We start from the raw sequence: 18302 nt of genomic DNA on the forward strand, positions 1-18302 counted from the left end.
GCACTGTTCAAACTGTCCCTGAACCCAGCACTGTTCAAACTGTCTCTGAAACCAGCGCTGTTCAAACTGTCTCTGAACCCAGCACTGTTCAAACTGTCTCTGAACCCAGCACTGTTCAAACTGTCTCTGAACCCAGCACTGTTCAAACTGTCTCTGAACCCAGCACTGTTCAAACTGTCTCTGAACAAAGCACTGTTCAAACTGACCTTGAACCCAGCACTGTTCAAACTGTCTCTGAACCCAGCACTGTTCCAACTGTCTCTGAACCCAGCACTGTCCAAACTGTCTCTGAACCCAGCACTGTTCAAACTGTCTCTGAACCCAGCACAGTTCAAACTGTCTCTGAACCCAGCACTGTTCAAACTGTCTCTGAACCCAGCAGTTTTCAAACTGGCTCTGAACCCAGCACTTTTCAAACTGTCCCTGAACCCACCACTGTTCAAACTGTCTCTGAACCCAGCGCTGTTCAAACTGTCTCTGAAACCAGCGCTGTTCAAACTGTCTCTGAACGCAGCGCTGTTCAAACTGTCTCTGATCCCAGCGCTGTTCAAACTGTCCCTGAACCCAGCGCTGTTCAAACTGTCTCTGAACCCAGCGCTGTTCAAACTGTCTCTGAACCCAGCACTGTCCATCTGTCTCTGAACCCAGCACTGTTCAAACTGTCTCTGAACCCAGCACAGTTCAAACTGTCTCTGAACCCAGCACTGTTCAAACTGTCTCTGAACCCAGCACTGTTGAAACTGTCTCTGAACCCAGCACTGTTCAAACTGCCTCTGAACCCAGCACTGTTGAAACTCTCTCTGAACCCAGCACTGTTGAAACTCTCTCTGAACCCAGCACTGTTGAAACTGTCTCTGAACCCAGCACTGTTCAAACTGCCTCTGAACCCAGCACTGTTGAAACTCTCTCTGAACCCAGCACTGTTGAAACTCTCTCTGAACCCAGCACTGTTCAAACTGTCTCTGAAAACAGCGCTGTTCAAACTGTCTCTGAACCCAGCGCTGTTCAAACTGTCCCTGAACCCAGCGCTGCTCAAACTGTCTCTGAACCCAGCGCTGTTCAAACTGTCTCTGAACACAGCGCTGTTCAAACTGTCTCTGAACGCAGCACTGTTCAAACTGACCCTGAACCCAGCGCTGTTCAAACTGTCTCACAACCCAGCACAGGTCAAACTCTCTCTGAACCCAGCACTGTTCAAACTGTCTCTGAACCCAGCACTGTTCAAACTTTCTCTGAACCCAGCACTGTTCAAAATGACCTTGAACCCAGCACTGTTCAAACTGTCTCTGAACCCAGCGCTGTTCAATCTGTCATTGAATGCAGCACTGTTCAAACTGTCTCTGAACCCAGCACTGTTCAAACTGTCACTGAATCCAGCACAGTTCAAACTGTCTCTGAACCCAGCACTGTTCAAACTGTCTCTGAACCCAGCAGTGTTCAAACTGGCTATGAACCCAGCACTGTTCAAACTGTCCCTGAACCCAGCACTGTTCAAACTGTCTCTGAACCCAGCACTGTTCAAACTGTCCCTGAACCCAGCACTGTTGAAACTGTCTCTGAACCCAGCGCTGTTCAAACTGTCTCTGAAACCAGCGCTGTTCAAACTGTCTCTGAAAACAGCGCTGTTCAAACTGTCTCTGAACCCAGCGCTGTTCAAACTGTCCCTGAACCCAGCGCTGCTCAAACTGTCTCTGAACCCAGCGCTGTTCAATCTGTCTCTGAACACAGCGCTGTTCAAACTGTCTCTGAACGCAGCACTGTTCAAACTGACCCTGAACCCAGCGCTGTTCAAACTGTCACTGAATCCAGCACTATTCACACTGTCTCTGAACCCAGCACTGTTCAAACTGTCCCTGAACCCAGCACTGTTCAAACTGTCTCTGAACCCAGCACTGTTCAAACTGTCCCTGAACCAAGCACTGTTCAAACTGTCCCTGAACCCAGCACTGTTCAAACTGTCTCTGAACCCAGCACTGTTCAAACTGTCTCTGTACCCAGCACTCTTCAAACTGTCCCTGAACCCAGCACTCTTCAAACTGTCCCTGAAACCAGCACTGTTCAAACTGTCTCTGAACCAAGCACTGTTCAAACTGTCCCTGCACCCCGCACTGTTCAAACTGTCCCTGAACCCAGCACTGTTCAAACTGTCTCTGAACCCAGCGCTGTTCAAACTGTCTCTGAACCCAGCACTGTTCAAACGGACCTTGAACCCAGCACTGTTCAAACTGTCTCTGAACCCAGCACTGTTCCAACTGTCTCTGAACCCAGCACTGTTCAAACTGTCTCTGAACTCAGCACAGTTCAAACTGTCTCTGAACCCAGCACTGTTCAAACTGTCCCTGAACCCAGCAGTGTTCAAACTGGCTCTGAACCCAGCACTATTCAAACTGTCCCTGAACCCAGCACTGTTCAAACTGTCTCTGAACCCAGCACTGTTCAAACTGTCCCTGAACCCAGCACTGTTGAAACTGTCTCTGAACCCAGCGCTGTTCAAACTGTCTCTGAAACCAGCGCTGTTCAAACTGTCTCTGAAAACAGCGCTGTTCAAACTGTCTCTGAACCCAGCGCTGTTCAAACTGTCCCTGAACCCAGCGCTGCTCAAACTGTCTCTGAACCCAGCGCTGTTCAAACTGTCTCTGAACACAGCGCTGTTCAAACTGTCTCTGAACGCAGCACTGTTCAAACTGACCCTGAACCCAGCGCTGTTCAAACTGTCTCACAACCCAGCGCTGTTCAATCTGTCTCTGAACACAGCGCTGTTCAAACTGTCTCTGAACGCAGCACTGTTCAAACTGACCCTGAACCCAGCGCTGTTCAAACTGTCTCTCAACCCAGCACAGGTCAAACTGTCTCTGAACCCAGCACTGTTCAAACTTTCTCTGAACCCAGCACTGTTCAAACTGACCTTGAACCCAGCACTGTTCAAACTGTCTCTGAACCCAGCGCTGTTCAATCTGTCACTGAATGCAGCACTGTTCAAACTGTCTCTGAACCCAGCACTGTTCAAACTGTCACTGAATCCAGCACTGTTCACACTGTCTCTGAACCCAGCACTGTTCAAACTGTCCCTGAACCCAGCACTGTTCAAACTGTCTCTGAACCCAGCACTGTTCAAACTGTCCCTGAACCAAGCACTGTTCAAAGTGTCCCTGAACCCAGCACTGTTCAAACTGTCTCTGAACCCAGCACTGTTCAAACTGTCTCTGTACCCAGCACTGTTCAAACTGTCCCTGAACCCAGCACTCTTCAAACTGTCCCTGAAACCAGCACTGTTCAAACTGTCTCTGAACCAAGCACTGTTCAAACTGTCCCTGCACCCCGCACTGTTCAAACTGTCCCTGAACCCAGCACTGTTCAAACTGTCTCTGAACCCAGCGCTGTTCAAACTGTCTCTGAACCCAGCACTGTTCAAACGGACCTTGAACCCAGCACTGTTCAAACTGTCTCTGAACCCAGCACTGTTCCAACTGTCTCTGAACCCAGCACTGTTCAAACTGTCTCTGTACCCAGCACTGTTCAAACTGTCTCTGAACTCAGCACAGTTCAAACTGTCTCTGAACCCAGCACTGTTCAAACTGTCCCTGAACCCAGCAGTGTTCAAACTGGCTCTGAACCCAGCACTATTCAAACTGTCCCTGAACCCAGCACTGTTCAAACTGTCTCTGAACCCAGCACTGTTCAAACTGTCCCTGAACCCAGCACTGTTGAAACTGTCTCTGAACCCAGCGCTGTTCAAACTGTCTCTGAAACCAGCGCTGTTCAAACTGTCTCTGAAAACAGCGCTGTTCAAACTGTCTCTGAACCCAGCGCTGTTCAAACTGTCCCTGAACCCAGCGCTGCTCAAACTGTCTCTGAACCCAGCGCTGTTCAAACTGTCTCTGAACACAGCGCTGTTCAAACTGTCTCTGAACGCAGCACTGTTCAAACTGACCCTGAACCCAGCGCTGTTCAAACTGTCTCACAACCCAGCGCTGTTCAATCTGTCTCTGAACACAGCGCTGTTCAAACTGTCTCTGAACGCAGCACTGTTCAAACTGACCCTGAACCCAGCGCTGTTCAAACTGTCTCTCAACCCAGCACAGGTCAAACTGTCTCTGAACCCAGCACTGTTCAAACTTTCTCTGAACCCAGCACTGTTCAAACTGACCTTGAACCCAGCACTGTTCAAACTGTCTCTGAACCCAGCGCTGTTCAATCTGTCACTGAATGCAGCACTGTTCAAACTGTCTCTGAACCCAGCACTGTTCAAACTGTCACTGAATCCAGCACTGTTCACACTGTCTCTGAACCCAGCACTGTTCAAACTGTCCCTGAACCCAGCACTGTTCAAACTGTCTCTGAACCCAGCACTGTTCAAACTGTCCCTGAACCAAGCACTGTTCAAACTGTCCCTGAACCCAGCACTGTTCAAACTGTCTCTGAACCCAGCACTGTTCAAACTGTCTCTGTACCCAGCACTGTTCAAACTTTCTCTGAACCCAGCACTGTTCAAACTGTCTCTGAATGCAGCACAGTTCAAACTGTGTCTGAACCCAGCACTGTTCAAACTGTCTCTGAAACCAGCACTGTTCAAACTGTCCCTGAACCCAGCACTGTTCAAACTGTCTCTGAATCCAGCACTGTTCAAACTGTCTCTGAACCCAGCACTGTTCAAACTGTCCCTGAACCCAGCAGTGTTCAAACTGTCTCTGAACCCAGCACTGTTCAAACTGTCTCTGAACCCAGCACTGTTCAAACTGTCTCTGAACCCAGCACTATTGAAACGGTCTCTGAACCCAGCACTGTTGAAACTGTCTCTGAACCCAGCACTGTTCAAACTGCCTCTGAACCCAGCACTGTTGAAACTCTCTCTGAACCCAGCACTGTTGAAACTCTCTCTGAACCCAGCACTGTTGAAACTGTCTCTGAACCCAGCACTGTCCAAACTGTCTCTGAACCCAGCACTGTTCAAACTGTCCCTGAACCCAGCACTGTTGAAACTGTCTCTGAACCCAGCACTGTTCAAACTGTCCCTGAACCCAGCACTCTTCAAACTGTCCCTGAAACCAGCACTGTTCAAACTGTCTCTGAACCAAGCACTGTTCAAACTGTCCCTGCACCCCGCACTGTTCAAACTGTCCCTGAACCCAGCACTGTTCAAACTGTCTCTGAACCCAGCGCTGTTCAAACTGTCTCTGAACCCAGCACTGTTCAAACGGACCTTGAACCCAGCACTGTTCAAACTGTCTCTGAACCCAGCACTGTTCCAACTGTCTCTGAACCCAGCACTGTTCAAACTGTCTCTGAACCCAGCACTGTTCAAACTGTCTCTGAACTCAGCACAGTTCAAACTGTCTCTGAACCCAGCACTGTTCAAACTGTCCCTGAACCCAGCAGTGTTCAAACTGGCTCTGAACCCAGCACTATTCAAACTGTCCCTGAACCCAGCACTGTTCAAACTGTCTCTGAACCCAGCACTGTTCAAACTGTCCCTGAACCCAGCACTGTTGAAACTGTCTCTGAACCCAGCGCTGTTCAAACTGTCTCTGAAACCAGCGCTGTCCAAACTGTCTCTGAAAACAGCGCTGTTCAAACTGTCTCTGAACCCAGCGCTGTTCAAACTGTCTCTGAACACAGCGCTGTTCAAACTGTCTCTGAACGCAGCACTGTTCAAACTGACCCTGAACCCAGCGCTGTTCAAACTGTCTCACAACCCAGCACAGGTCAAACTCTCTCTGAACCCAGCACTGTTCAAACTGTCTCTGAACCCAGCACTGTTCAAACTTTCTCTGAACCCAGCACTGTTCAAAATGACCTTGAACCCAGCACTGTTCAAACTGTCTCTGAACCCAGCGCTGTTCAATCTGTCATTGAATGCAGCACTGTTCAAACTGTCTCTGAACCCAGCACTGTTCAAACTGTCACTGAATCCAGCACAGTTCAAACTGTCTCTGAACCCAGCACTGTTCAAACTGTCTCTGAACCCAGCAGTGTTCAAACTGGCTATGAACCCAGCACTGTTCAAACTGTCCCTGAACCCAGCACTGTTCAAACTGTCTCTGAACCCAGCACTGTTCAAACTGTCCCTGAACCCAGCACTGTTGAAACTGTCTCTGAACCCAGCGCTGTTCAAACTGTCTCTGAAACCAGCGCTGTTCAAACTGTCTCTGAAAACAGCGCTGTTCAAACTGTCTCTGAACCCAGCGCTGTTCAAACTGTCCCTGAACCCAGCGCTGCTCAAACTGTCTCTGAACCCAGCGCTGTTCAATCTGTCTCTGAACACAGCGCTGTTCAAACTGTCTCTGAACGCAGCACTGTTCAAACTGACCCTGAACCCAGCGCTGTTCAAACTGTCACTGAATCCAGCACTATTCACACTGTCTCTGAACCCAGCACTGTTCAAACTGTCCCTGAACCCAGCACTGTTCAAACTGTCTCTGAACCCAGCACTGTTCAAACTGTCCCTGAACCAAGCACTGTTCAAACTGTCCCTGAACCCAGCACTGTTCAAACTGTCTCTGAACCCAGCACTGTTCAAACTGTCTCTGTACCCAGCACTCTTCAAACTGTCCCTGAACCCAGCACTCTTCAAACTGTCCCTGAAACCAGCACTGTTCAAACTGTCTCTGAACCAAGCACTGTTCAAACTGTCCCTGCACCCCGCACTGTTCAAACTGTCCCTGAACCCAGCACTGTTCAAACTGTCTCTGAACCCAGCGCTGTTCAAACTGTCTCTGAACCCAGCACTGTTCAAACGGACCTTGAACCCAGCACTGTTCAAACTGTCTCTGAACCCAGCACTGTTCCAACTGTCTCTGAACCCAGCACTGTTCAAACTGTCTCTGAACTCAGCACAGTTCAAACTGTCTCTGAACCCAGCACTGTTCAAACTGTCCCTGAACCCAGCAGTGTTCAAACTGGCTCTGAACCCAGCACTATTCAACTGTCCCTGAACCCAGCACTGTTCAAACTGTCTCTGAACCCAGCACTGTTCAAACTGTCCCTGAACCCAGCACTGTTGAAACTGTCTCTGAACCCAGCGCTGTTCAAACTGTCTCTGAAACCAGCGCTGTTCAAACTGTCTCTGAAAACAGCGCTGTTCAAACTGTCTCTGAACCCAGCGCTGTTCAAACTGTCCCTGAACCCAGCGCTGCTCAAACTGTCTCTGAACCCAGCGCTGTTCAAACTGTCTCTGAACACAGCGCTGTTCAAACTGTCTCTGAACGCAGCACTGTTCAAACTGACCCTGAACCCAGCGCTGTTCAAACTGTCTCACAACCCAGCGCTGTTCAATCTGTCTCTGAACACAGCGCTGTTCAAACTGTCTCTGAACGCAGCACTGTTCAAACTGACCCTGAACCCAGCGCTGTTCAAACTGTCTCTCAACCCAGCACAGGTCAAACTGTCTCTGAACCCAGCACTGTTCAAACTTTCTCTGAACCCAGCACTGTTCAAACTGACCTTGAACCCAGCACTGTTCAAACTGTCTCTGAACCCAGCGCTGTTCAATCTGTCACTGAATGCAGCACTGTTCAAACTGTCTCTGAACCCAGCACTGTTCAAACTGTCACTGAATCCAGCACTGTTCACACTGTCTCTGAACCCAGCACTGTTCAAACTGTCCCTGAACCCAGCACTGTTCAAACTGTCTCTGAACCCAGCACTGTTCAAACTGTCCCTGAACCAAGCACTGTTCAAAGTGTCCCTGAACCCAGCACTGTTCAAACTGTCTCTGAACCCAGCACTGTTCAAACTGTCTCTGTACCCAGCACTGTTCAAACTGTCCCTGAACCCAGCACTCTTCAAACTGTCCCTGAAACCAGCACTGTTCAAACTGTCTCTGAACCAAGCACTGTTCAAACTGTCCCTGCACCCCGCACTGTTCAAACTGTCCCTGAACCCAGCACTGTTCAAACTGTCTCTGAACCCAGCGCTGTTCAAACTGTCTCTGAACCCAGCACTGTTCAAACGGACCTTGAACCCAGCACTGTTCAAACTGTCTCTGAACCCAGCACTGTTCAAACTGTCTCTGAACTCAGCACAGTTCAAACTGTCTCTGAACCCAGCACTGTTCAAACTGTCCCTGAACCCAGCAGTGTTCAAACTGGCTCTGAACCCAGCACTATTCAAACTGTCCCTGAACCCAGCACTGTTCAAACTGTCTCTGAACCCAGCACTGTTCAAACTGTCCCTGAACCCAGCACTGTTGAAACTGTCTCTGAACCCAGCGCTGTTCAAACTGTCTCTGAAACCAGCGCTGTTCAAACTGTCTCTGAAAACAGCGCTGTTCAAACTGTCTCTGAACCCAGCGCTGTTCAAACTGTCCCTGAACCCAGCGCTGCTCAAACTGTCTCTGAACCCAGCGCTGTTCAAACTGTCTCTGAACACAGCGCTGTTCAAACTGTCTCTGAACGCAGCACTGTTCAAACTGACCCTGAACCCAGCGCTGTTCAAACTGTCTCACAACCCAGCGCTGTTCAATCTGTCTCTGAACACAGCGCTGTTCAAACTGTCTCTGAACGCAGCACTGTTCAAACTGACCCTGAACCCAGCGCTGTTCAAACTGTCTCTCAACCCAGCACAGGTCAAACTGTCTCTGAACCCAGCACTGTTCAAACTTTCTCTGAACCCAGCACTGTTCAAACTGACCTTGAACCCAGCACTGTTCAAACTGTCTCTGAACCCAGCGCTGTTCAATCTGTCACTGAATGCAGCACTGTTCAAACTGTCTCTGAACCCAGCACTGTTCAAACTGTCACTGAATCCAGCACTGTTCACACTGTCTCTGAACCCAGCACTGTTCAAACTGTCCCTGAACCCAGCACTGTTCAAACTGTCTCTGAACCCAGCACTGTTCAAACTGTCCCTGAACCAAGCACTGTTCAAACTGTCCCTGAACCCAGCACTGTTCAAACTGTCTCTGAACCCAGCACTGTTCAAACTGTCTCTGTACCCAGCACTGTTCAAACTTTCTCTGAACCCAGCACTGTTCAAACTGTCTCTGAATGCAGCACAGTTCAAACTGTGTCTGAACCCAGCACTGTTCAAACTGTCTCTGAAACCAGCACTGTTCAAACTGTCCCTGAACCCAGCACTGTTCAAACTGTCTCTGAATCCAGCACTGTTCAAACTGTCTCTGAACCCAGCACTGTTCAAACTGTCCCTGAACCCAGCAGTGTTCAAACTGTCTCTGAACCCAGCACTGTTCAAACTGTCTCTGAACCCAGCACTGTTCAAACTGTCTCTGAACCCAGCACTATTGAAACGGTCTCTGAACCCAGCACTGTTGAAACTGTCTCTGAACCCAGCACTGTTCAAACTGCCTCTGAACCCAGCACTGTTGAAACTCTCTCTGAACCCAGCACTGTTGAAACTCTCTCTGAACCCAGCACTGTTGAAACTGTCTCTGAACCCAGCACTGTCCAAACTGTCTCTGAACCCAGCACTGTTCAAACTGTCCCTGAACCCAGCACTGTTGAAACTGTCTCTGAACCCAGCACTGTTCAAACTGTCCCTGAACCCAGCACTCTTCAAACTGTCCCTGAAACCAGCACTGTTCAAACTGTCTCTGAACCAAGCACTGTTCAAACTGTCCCTGCACCCCGCACTGTTCAAACTGTCCCTGAACCCAGCACTGTTCAAACTGTCTCTGAACCCAGCGCTGTTCAAACTGTCTCTGAACCCAGCACTGTTCAAACGGACCTTGAACCCAGCACTGTTCAAACTGTCTCTGAACCCAGCACTGTTCCAACTGTCTCTGAACCCAGCACTGTTCAAACTGTCTCTGAACCCAGCACTGTTCAAACTGTCTCTGAACTCAGCACAGTTCAAACTGTCTCTGAACCCAGCACTGTTCAAACTGTCCTTGAACCCAGCAGTGTTCAAACTGGCTCTGAACCCAGCACTATTCAAACTGTCCCTGAACCCAGCACTGTTCAAACTGTCTCTGAACCCAGCACTGTTCAAACTGTCCCTGAACCCAGCACTGTTGAAACTGTCTCTGAACCCAGCGCTGTTCAAACTGTCTCTGAAACCAGCGCTGTCCAAACTGTCTCTGAAAACAGCGCTGTTCAAACTGTCTCTGAACCCAGCGCTGTTCAAACTGTCCCTGAACCCAGCGCTGCTCAAACTGTCTCTGAACCCAGCGCTGTTCAAACTGTCTCTGAACACAGCGCTGTTCAAACTGTCTCTGAACGCAGCACTGTTCAAACTGACCCTGAACCCAGCGCTGTTCAAACTGTCTCACAACCCAGCACAGGTCAAACTCTCTCTGAACCCAGCACTGTTCAAACTGTCTCTGAACCCAGCACTGTTCAAACTTTCTCTGAACCCAGCACTGTTCAAACTGACCTTGAACCCAGCACTGTTCAAACTGTCTCTGAACCCAGTGCTGTTCAATCTGTCATTGAATGCAGCACTGTTCAAACTGTCTCTGAACCCAGCACTGTTCAAACTGTCACTGAATCCAGCACAGTTCAAACTGTCCCTGAACCCAGCACTCTTCAAACTGTCCCTGAACCCAGCACTCTTCAAACTGTCTCTGAACCAAGCACTGTTCAAACTGTCCCTGCACCCCGCACTGTTCAAACTGTCCCTGAACCCAGCACTGTTCAAACTGTCTCTGAACCCAGCGCTGTTCAAACTGTCTCTGAACCCAGCACTGTTCAAACTGTCTCTGAACCCAGCACTTTTCAAACTGTCTCTGAACCCAGCACTGTTCAAACTGTCTCTGAACCCAGCACTGTTCCAACTGTCTCTGAACCCAGCACTGTTCAAACTGTCTCTGAACCCAGCACTGTTCAAACTGTCTCTGAACCCAGCACAGTTCAAACTGTCTCTGAACCCAGCACTGTTCAAACTGTCTCTGAACCCAGCAGTGTTCAAACTGGCTCTGAACCCAGCACTGTTCAAACTGTCCCTGAACCCAGCACTGTTCAAACTGTAGTACGATAGCAAAATACTGCAGATGTTGGAAATCCGAAACTGTCTCTGAACCCAGCACTGTTCAAACTGTCCCTGAACCCAGCACTGTTGAAACTGTCTCTGAACCCAGCGCTGTTCAAACTGTCTCTGAAACCAGCGCTGTTCAAACTGTCTCTGAAAACAGCGCTGTTCAAACTGTCTCTGAACCCAGCGCTGTTCAAACTGTCCCTGAACCCAGCGCTGCTCAAACTGTCTCTGAACCCAGCGCTGTTCAAACTGTCTCTGAACACAGCGCTGTTCAAACTGTCTCTGAAAGCAGCACTGTTCAAACTGACCCTGAACCCAGCGCTGTTCAAACTGTCTCACAACCCAGCACAGGTCAAACTCTCTCTGAACCCAGCACTGTTCAAACTGTCTCTGAACCCAGCACTGTTCAAACTTTCTCTGAACCGAGCACTGTTCAAACTGACCTTGAACCCAGCACAGGTCAAACTCTCTCTGAACCCAGCACTGTTCAAACTGTCTCTGAACCCAGCACTGTTCAAACTGTCTCTGAACCCAGCACAGTTCAAACTGTCTCTGAACCCAGCACTGTTCATACTGTCTCTGAACCCAGCACTGTTCAAACTGTCTCTGAACCCAGCATTGTTCAAATTGTCTCTGAACCCAGCATTGTTCAAACTGTCCCTGAACCCAGCACAGTTCAAACTGTCTCTGAACCCAGCACTGTTCAAACTGTCTCTGAACCCAGCACTGTTCAAACTGTCTCTGAACGCAGCACTGTTCAAACTGCCCTGAACCCAACACTGTTCAAACTGTCTCTGAACCCAGCACTGTTGAAACTGTCTCTGAACCCAGCACTGTTGAAACTGTCTCTGAACCCAGCACTGTTGAAACTGTCTCTGAACCCAGCACTGTTGAAACTGTCTCTGAACCCAGCACTGTTCAAACTGCCTCTGAACCCAGCACTGTTGAAAGTCTCTCTGAACCCAGCACTGTTGAAACTCTCTCTGAACCCAGCACTGTTGAAACTGTCTCTGAACCCAGCACTGTCCAAACTGTCTCTGAACCCAGCACTGTTCAAACTGTCCCTGAATCCAGCACAGTTGAAACTGTCTCTGAACCCAGCACTGTTCAAACTGTCCCTGAACCCAGCACTGTTCAAACTGTCTCTGAACCGAGCACTGTACAAGCTGTCACTGAACCCAGCACTGTTCAAACAGTCTCTGAAACCAGCGCTGTTCAAACTGTCTCTGAACCCAGCGCTGTTCAAACTGTCTCTGAACCCAGCACTGTTCAAACGGACCTTGAACCCAGCACTGTTCAAACTGTCTCTGAACCCAGCACTGTTCCAACTGTCTCTGAACCCAGCACTGTTCAAACTGTCTCTGAACCCAGCACTGTTCAAACTGTCTCTGAACCCAGCACAGTTCAAACTGTCTCTGAACCCAGCACTGTTCAAACTGTCTCTGAACCCAGCAGTGTTCAAACTGGCTCTGAACCCAGCACTGTTCAAACTGTCCCTGAACCCAGCACTGTTCAAACTGTCTCTGAACCCAGCACTGTTCAAACTGTCCCTGAACCCAGCACTGTTGAAACTGTCTCTGAACCCAGCACTGTTCAAACTGTCTCTGAAGCCAGCGCTGTTCAAACTGTCTCTGAACACAGCGCTGTTCAAACTGTCTCTGAACCCAGCGCTGTTCAAACTGTCCCTGAACCCAGCGCTGTTGAAACTGTCTCTGAACTCAGCGCTGTTCAAACTGTCTCTGAACACAGCGCTGTTCAAACTGTCTCTGAACGCAGCACTGTTCAAACTGACCCTGAACCCAGCGCTGTTCAAACTGTCTCTCAACCCAGCACAGGTCAAACTCTCTCTGAACCCAGCACTGTTCAAACTGTCTCTGAACCCAGCACTGTTCAAACTTTCTCTGAACCCAGCACTGTTCAAACTGACCTTGAACCCAGCACTGTTCAAACTGTCTCTGAACCCAGCGCTGTTCAATCTGTCACTGAATGCAGCACTGTTCAAACTGTCTCTGAACCCAGCACTGTTCAAACTGTCACTGAATCCAGCACTGTTCACACTGTCTCTGAATCCAGCACTGTTCAAACTGTCCCTGAACCCAGCACTGTTCAAACTGTCTCTGAACCCAGCACTGTTCAAACTGTCCCTGAACCAAGCACTGTTCAAACTGTCCCTGAACCCAGCACTGTTCAAACTGTCTCTGAACCCAGCACTGTTCAAACTGTCTCTGAACCCAGCACTGTTCAAAATTTCTCTGAACCCAGCACTGTTCAAACTGTCTCTGAATGCCGCACAGTTCAAACTGTGTCTGAACCCAGCACTGTTCAAACTGTCTCTGAACCCAGCACTGTTCAAACTGTCCCTGAACCCAGAACTGTTCAAACTGTCTCTGAATCCAGCACTGTTCAAACTGTCTCTGAACCCAGCACTGTTCAAACTGTCCCTGAACACAGCACTGTTCAAACTGTCTCTGAACCCAGCACTGTTCAAACTGTCTCTGAACCCAGCACTGTTCAAACTGTCTCTGAACCCAGCACTATTGAAACGGTCTCTGAACCCAGCACTGTTGAAACTGTCTCTGAAGCCAGCACTGTTCAAACTGTCTCTGAACCCAGCATTGTTCAAACTGTCTGCGAACCCAGCACTGTTCAAACTGTCTCTGAACCCAGCACTGTTCAAACTGTCTCTGAACCCAGCACTGTTCAAACTGTCTCCGAACCCAGGACTGTTCAAACAGTCTCCGAACCCAGCACTGTTCAAACTGTCTCTGAACCCAGCACTGTTCAAACTGTCTCTGAACCCAGCACTGTTCAAACTGTCTCTGAACCCAGCACTGTTCAAACTGTCTCTGAACCCAGCACTGTTCAAACTGCCCCTGAACCCAGCACTGTTCAAACTGTCTCTGAACCCAGCACTGTTCAAACTGAACCTGAACCGAGCACTGTTCAAACTGCCTGTGAACCCAGCACTGTTCAAACAGACCCAGATCCCAGCACTGTTGAAACTGTCTCTGAACCCAGCACTGTTCAAACTGTCTCTGAACCCAGCACTGTTCAAACTGTCCCTGAACCCAGCACTGTTCAAACTATCCCTGAACCCAGCACTGTTTAAATTGTCTCTGAACCCAGCACTGTTCAAACTGTCCCTGAACCCAGCGCTGTTCAAACTGTCTCTCAACCCAGCACTGTTCAAACTGTCTCTGAACCCAGCACTGTTCAAACTGTCTCTGAACCCAGCACTGTTCAAACTGTCTCTGAACCCAGCACTGTTCAAACTATCTCTGAATCCAGCACTGTTCAAACTGTCCCTGAACCCAGCACTGTTGAAACTGTCTCTGAACCAAGCGCTGTTCAAACTGTCTCTGAAGCCAGCGCTGTACAAACTGTCTCTGAACCCAGCGCTTTTCAAACTGTCCCTGAACCCAGCGCTGCTCAAACTGTCTCTGAACCCAGCGCTGTTCAAACTGTCTCTGAACACAGCGCTGTTCAAACTGTCTCTGAACGCAGCACTGTTCAAACTGACCCTGAACCCAGCGCTGTTCAAACTGTCTCTCAACCCAGCACAGGTCAAACTCTCTCTGAACCCAGCACTGTTCAAACTGTCTCTGAACCCAGCACTGTTCAAACTTTCTCTGAACCCAGCACTGTTCAAACTGACCTTGAACCCAGCACTGTTCAAACTGTCTCTGAACCCAGCGCTGTTCAATCTGTCACTGAATGCAGCACTGTTCAAACTGTCTCTGAACCCAGCACTGTTCAAACTGTCACTGAATCCAGCAGTGTTCACACTGTCTCTGAACCCAGCACTGTTCAAACTGTCCCTGAACCCAGCACTGTTCAAACTGTCTCTGAACCCAGCACTGTTCAAACTGTCCCTGAACCAAGCACTGTTCAAACTGTCCCTGAACCCAGCACTGTTCAAACTGTCTCTGAACCCAGCATTGATCAAAATGTCTCTGAACCCAGCACTGTTCAAACTTTCTCTGAACCCAGCACTGTTCAAACTGTCTCTGAATGCAGCACAGTTCAAACTGTGTCTGAACCCAGCACTGTTCAAACTGTCTCTGAACCCAGCACTGTTCAAACTGTCCCTGAACCCAGCACTGTTCAAACTGTCTCTGAATCCAGCACTGTTCAAACTGTCTCTGAACCCAGCACTGTTCAAACTGTCCCTGAACCCAGCACTGTTCAAACTGTCTCTGAACCCAGCACTGTTCAAACTGTCTCTGAACCCAGCACTGTTCAAACTGTCTCTGAACCCAGCACTATTGAAACGGTCTCTGAACCCAGCACTGTTGAAACTGTCTCTGAAGCCAGCACTGTTCAAACTGTCTCTGAACCCAGCATTGTTCAAACTGTCTGCGAACCCAGCACTGTTCAAACTGTCTCTGAACCCAGCACTGTTCAAACTGTCTCTGAACCCAGCACTGTTCAAACTGTCTCCGAACCCAGGACTGTTCAAACTGTCTCCGAACCCAGCACTGTTCAAACTGTCTCTGAACCCAGCACTGTTCAAACTGTCTCTGAACCCAGCACTGTTCAAACTGTCTCTGAACCCAGCACTGTTCAAACTGTCTCTGAACCCAGCACTGTTCAAACTGCCCCTGAACCCAGCACTGTTCAAACTGTCTCTGAACCCAGCACTGTTCAAACTGAACCTGAACCGACCACTGTTCAAACTGCCTGTGAACCCAGCACTGTTCAAACTGACCCTGAACCCAGCACTGTTGAAACTGTCTCTGAACACAGCACTGTTCAAACTGTCTCTGAACCCAGCACTGTTGAAACTGTCTCTGAACCCAGCACTGTTCAAACTGTCCCTGAACTCAGCACTCTTCAAACTGTCTCTGAACCCAGCACTGTTCAAACTGTCCCTGAACCCAGCACTGTTCAAACTATCCCTGAACCCAGCACTGTTTAAATTGTCTCTGAACCCAGCACTGTTCAAACTGTCCCTGAACCCAGCGCTGTTCAAACTGTCTCTCAACCCAGCACTGTTCAAACTGTCTCTGAACCCAGCACTGTTCAAACTGTCTCTGAACCCAGCACTGTTCAAACTGTCTCTGAACCCAGCACTGTTCAAACTGTCTCTGAACCCAGCACTGTTCAAACTATCTCTGAATCCAGCACAGTTCAAACTGTCTCTGAACCCAGCACTGTTCAAACTGTCTCTGAACCCAGCACTGTTCAAACTGTCACTGAACCCAGCACTGTTCAAGCAGTCTCTGAAACCAGCGCTGTTCAAACTGTCTCTGAACCCAGCGCTGTTCAAACTGTCTTTGAACCCAGCACTGTTGAAACTATCCCTGTACCCAGCACAGTTCAAACTGCCTCTGAACCAAGCACTGTTCAAACTGTCTCTGAACCCAGCACTGTTCATACTGTCTCTGAACCCAGCACTGTTCAAACTGTCTCTGAACCCAGCATTATTCAAATTGTCTCTGAACCCAGCACTGTTCAAACTGTCCCTGAACCCAGCACTGTTCAAACTGTCTCTGAACCCAGCACTGTTCAAACTGCCCTGAACCCAGCACTGTTCAAACTGTCTCTGAACCCAGCACTGTTGAAACTGTCTCTGAACCCAGCACTGTTGAAACTGTCTCTGAACCCAGCACTGTTGAAACTGTCTCTGAGCCCAGCACTGTTGAAACTGTCTCTGAACCCAGCACTGTTCAAACTGCCTCTGAACTCAGCACTATTGAAACTCTCTCTGAACCCAGCACTGTTGAAACTCACTCTGAACCCAGCACTGTTCAAACTGTCTCTGAACCCAGCACTGTCCAAACTGTCTCTGAACCCAGCACTGTTCAAACTGTCCCTGAACCCAGCACAGTTGAAACTGTCTCTGAACCCAGCACTGTTCAAACTGTCCCTGAACCCAGCACTGTTCAAACTGTCTCTGAACCGAGCACTGTTCAAACTGTCACTGAACCCAGCACTGTTCAAACAGTCTCTGAAACCAGCGCTGTTCAAACTGTCTCTGAACCCAGCGCTGTTCAAACTGTCTCTGAACCCAGCACTGTTCAAACTGTCCCTGAACCCAGCACAGTTCAAACTGTCTCTGAACCCAGCACCGTTCAAACTGTCTCTGAACACAGCACTGTTCAAACTGTCTCTGAACCCAGCACAGTTCAAACTGTCTCTGAACCCAGCACTGTTCATACTGTCTCTGAACCCAGCACTGTTCAAACTGTCTCTGAACCGAGCACTGTTAAAACTGTCTCTGAACCCAGCACTGTTCAAACTGTCCCTGAACCCAGCACAGTTCAAACTGTCTCTGAACCCAGCACTGTTCAAACTGTCTCTGAACCCAGCACTGTTCAAACTCTCTCTGAACCCAGCACTGTTCAAACTGCCCTGAACCCAGCACTGTTCAAACTGTCTCTGAACCCAGCACTGTTGAAACTGTCTCTGAACCCAGCACTGTTGAAACTGTCTCTGAACCCAGCACTGTTGAAACTGTCTCTGAACCCAGCACTGTTGAAGCTGTCTCTGAACCCAGCACTGTTCAAACTGCCTCTGAACCCAGCACTGTTGAAACTCTCTCTGAACCCAGCACTGTTGAAACTCTCTCTGAACCCAGCACTGTTGAAACTGTCTCTGAACCCAGCACTGTCCAAACTGTCTCTGAACCCAGCACTGTTCAAACGGTCCCTGAACCCAGCACAGTTGAAACTGTCTCTGAACCCAGCACTGTTCAAACTGTCCCTGAACCCAGCACTGTTCAAACTGTCCCTGAACCCAGCACTGTTCAACCTGTCCCTGAACCCAGCACTGTTCAAACTGTGTCTGAACCCAGCACTGTTCAAACTGTCCCTGAACCCAGCACTGTTCAAACTGTCCCTGAACCCAGCACTGTTCAAAATGTCTCTGAACCCAGCACTGTTCAAACTGTCTCTGAACCCAGCACTGTTCAAACTGTGTCTGAACCCAGCACTGTTCAAACTGTCTCTGAACCCAGCACTGTTCAAACTGACCTTGAACCCAGCACTGTTCAAACTGTCTCTGAACCCAGCACTGTTCCAACTGTCTCTGAACCCAGCACTGTCCAAACTGTCTCTGAACCCAGCAGTGTTCAAACTGGCTCTGATCCCAGCACAGTTCAAACTGTCTCTGAAACCAGCACTGTTCAAACAGTCTCTGAACCCAGCAGTGTTCAAACTGGCGCTGAACCCAGCACTGTTCAAACTGTCCCTGAACCCAGCACTGTTCAAACTGTCTCTGAACCCAGCACTGTTCAAACTGTCCCTGAACCCAGCACTGTTCAAACTGTCTCTGAAACCAGCGCTGTTCAAACTGTCTCTCAAACCAGCACTGTTCAAACTGTCTCTGAACACAGCGCTGTTCAAACTGTCTCTGAACGCAGCACTGTTCAA

This window comes from Somniosus microcephalus, chromosome 5 (assembly GCF_052327205.1).
Source record: "Somniosus microcephalus isolate GS21.2 chromosome 5, FLI_Smic_1.0, whole genome shotgun sequence".
In the NCBI taxonomy this organism is placed as follows: Eukaryota; Metazoa; Chordata; class Chondrichthyes; order Squaliformes; family Somniosidae; genus Somniosus; species Somniosus microcephalus.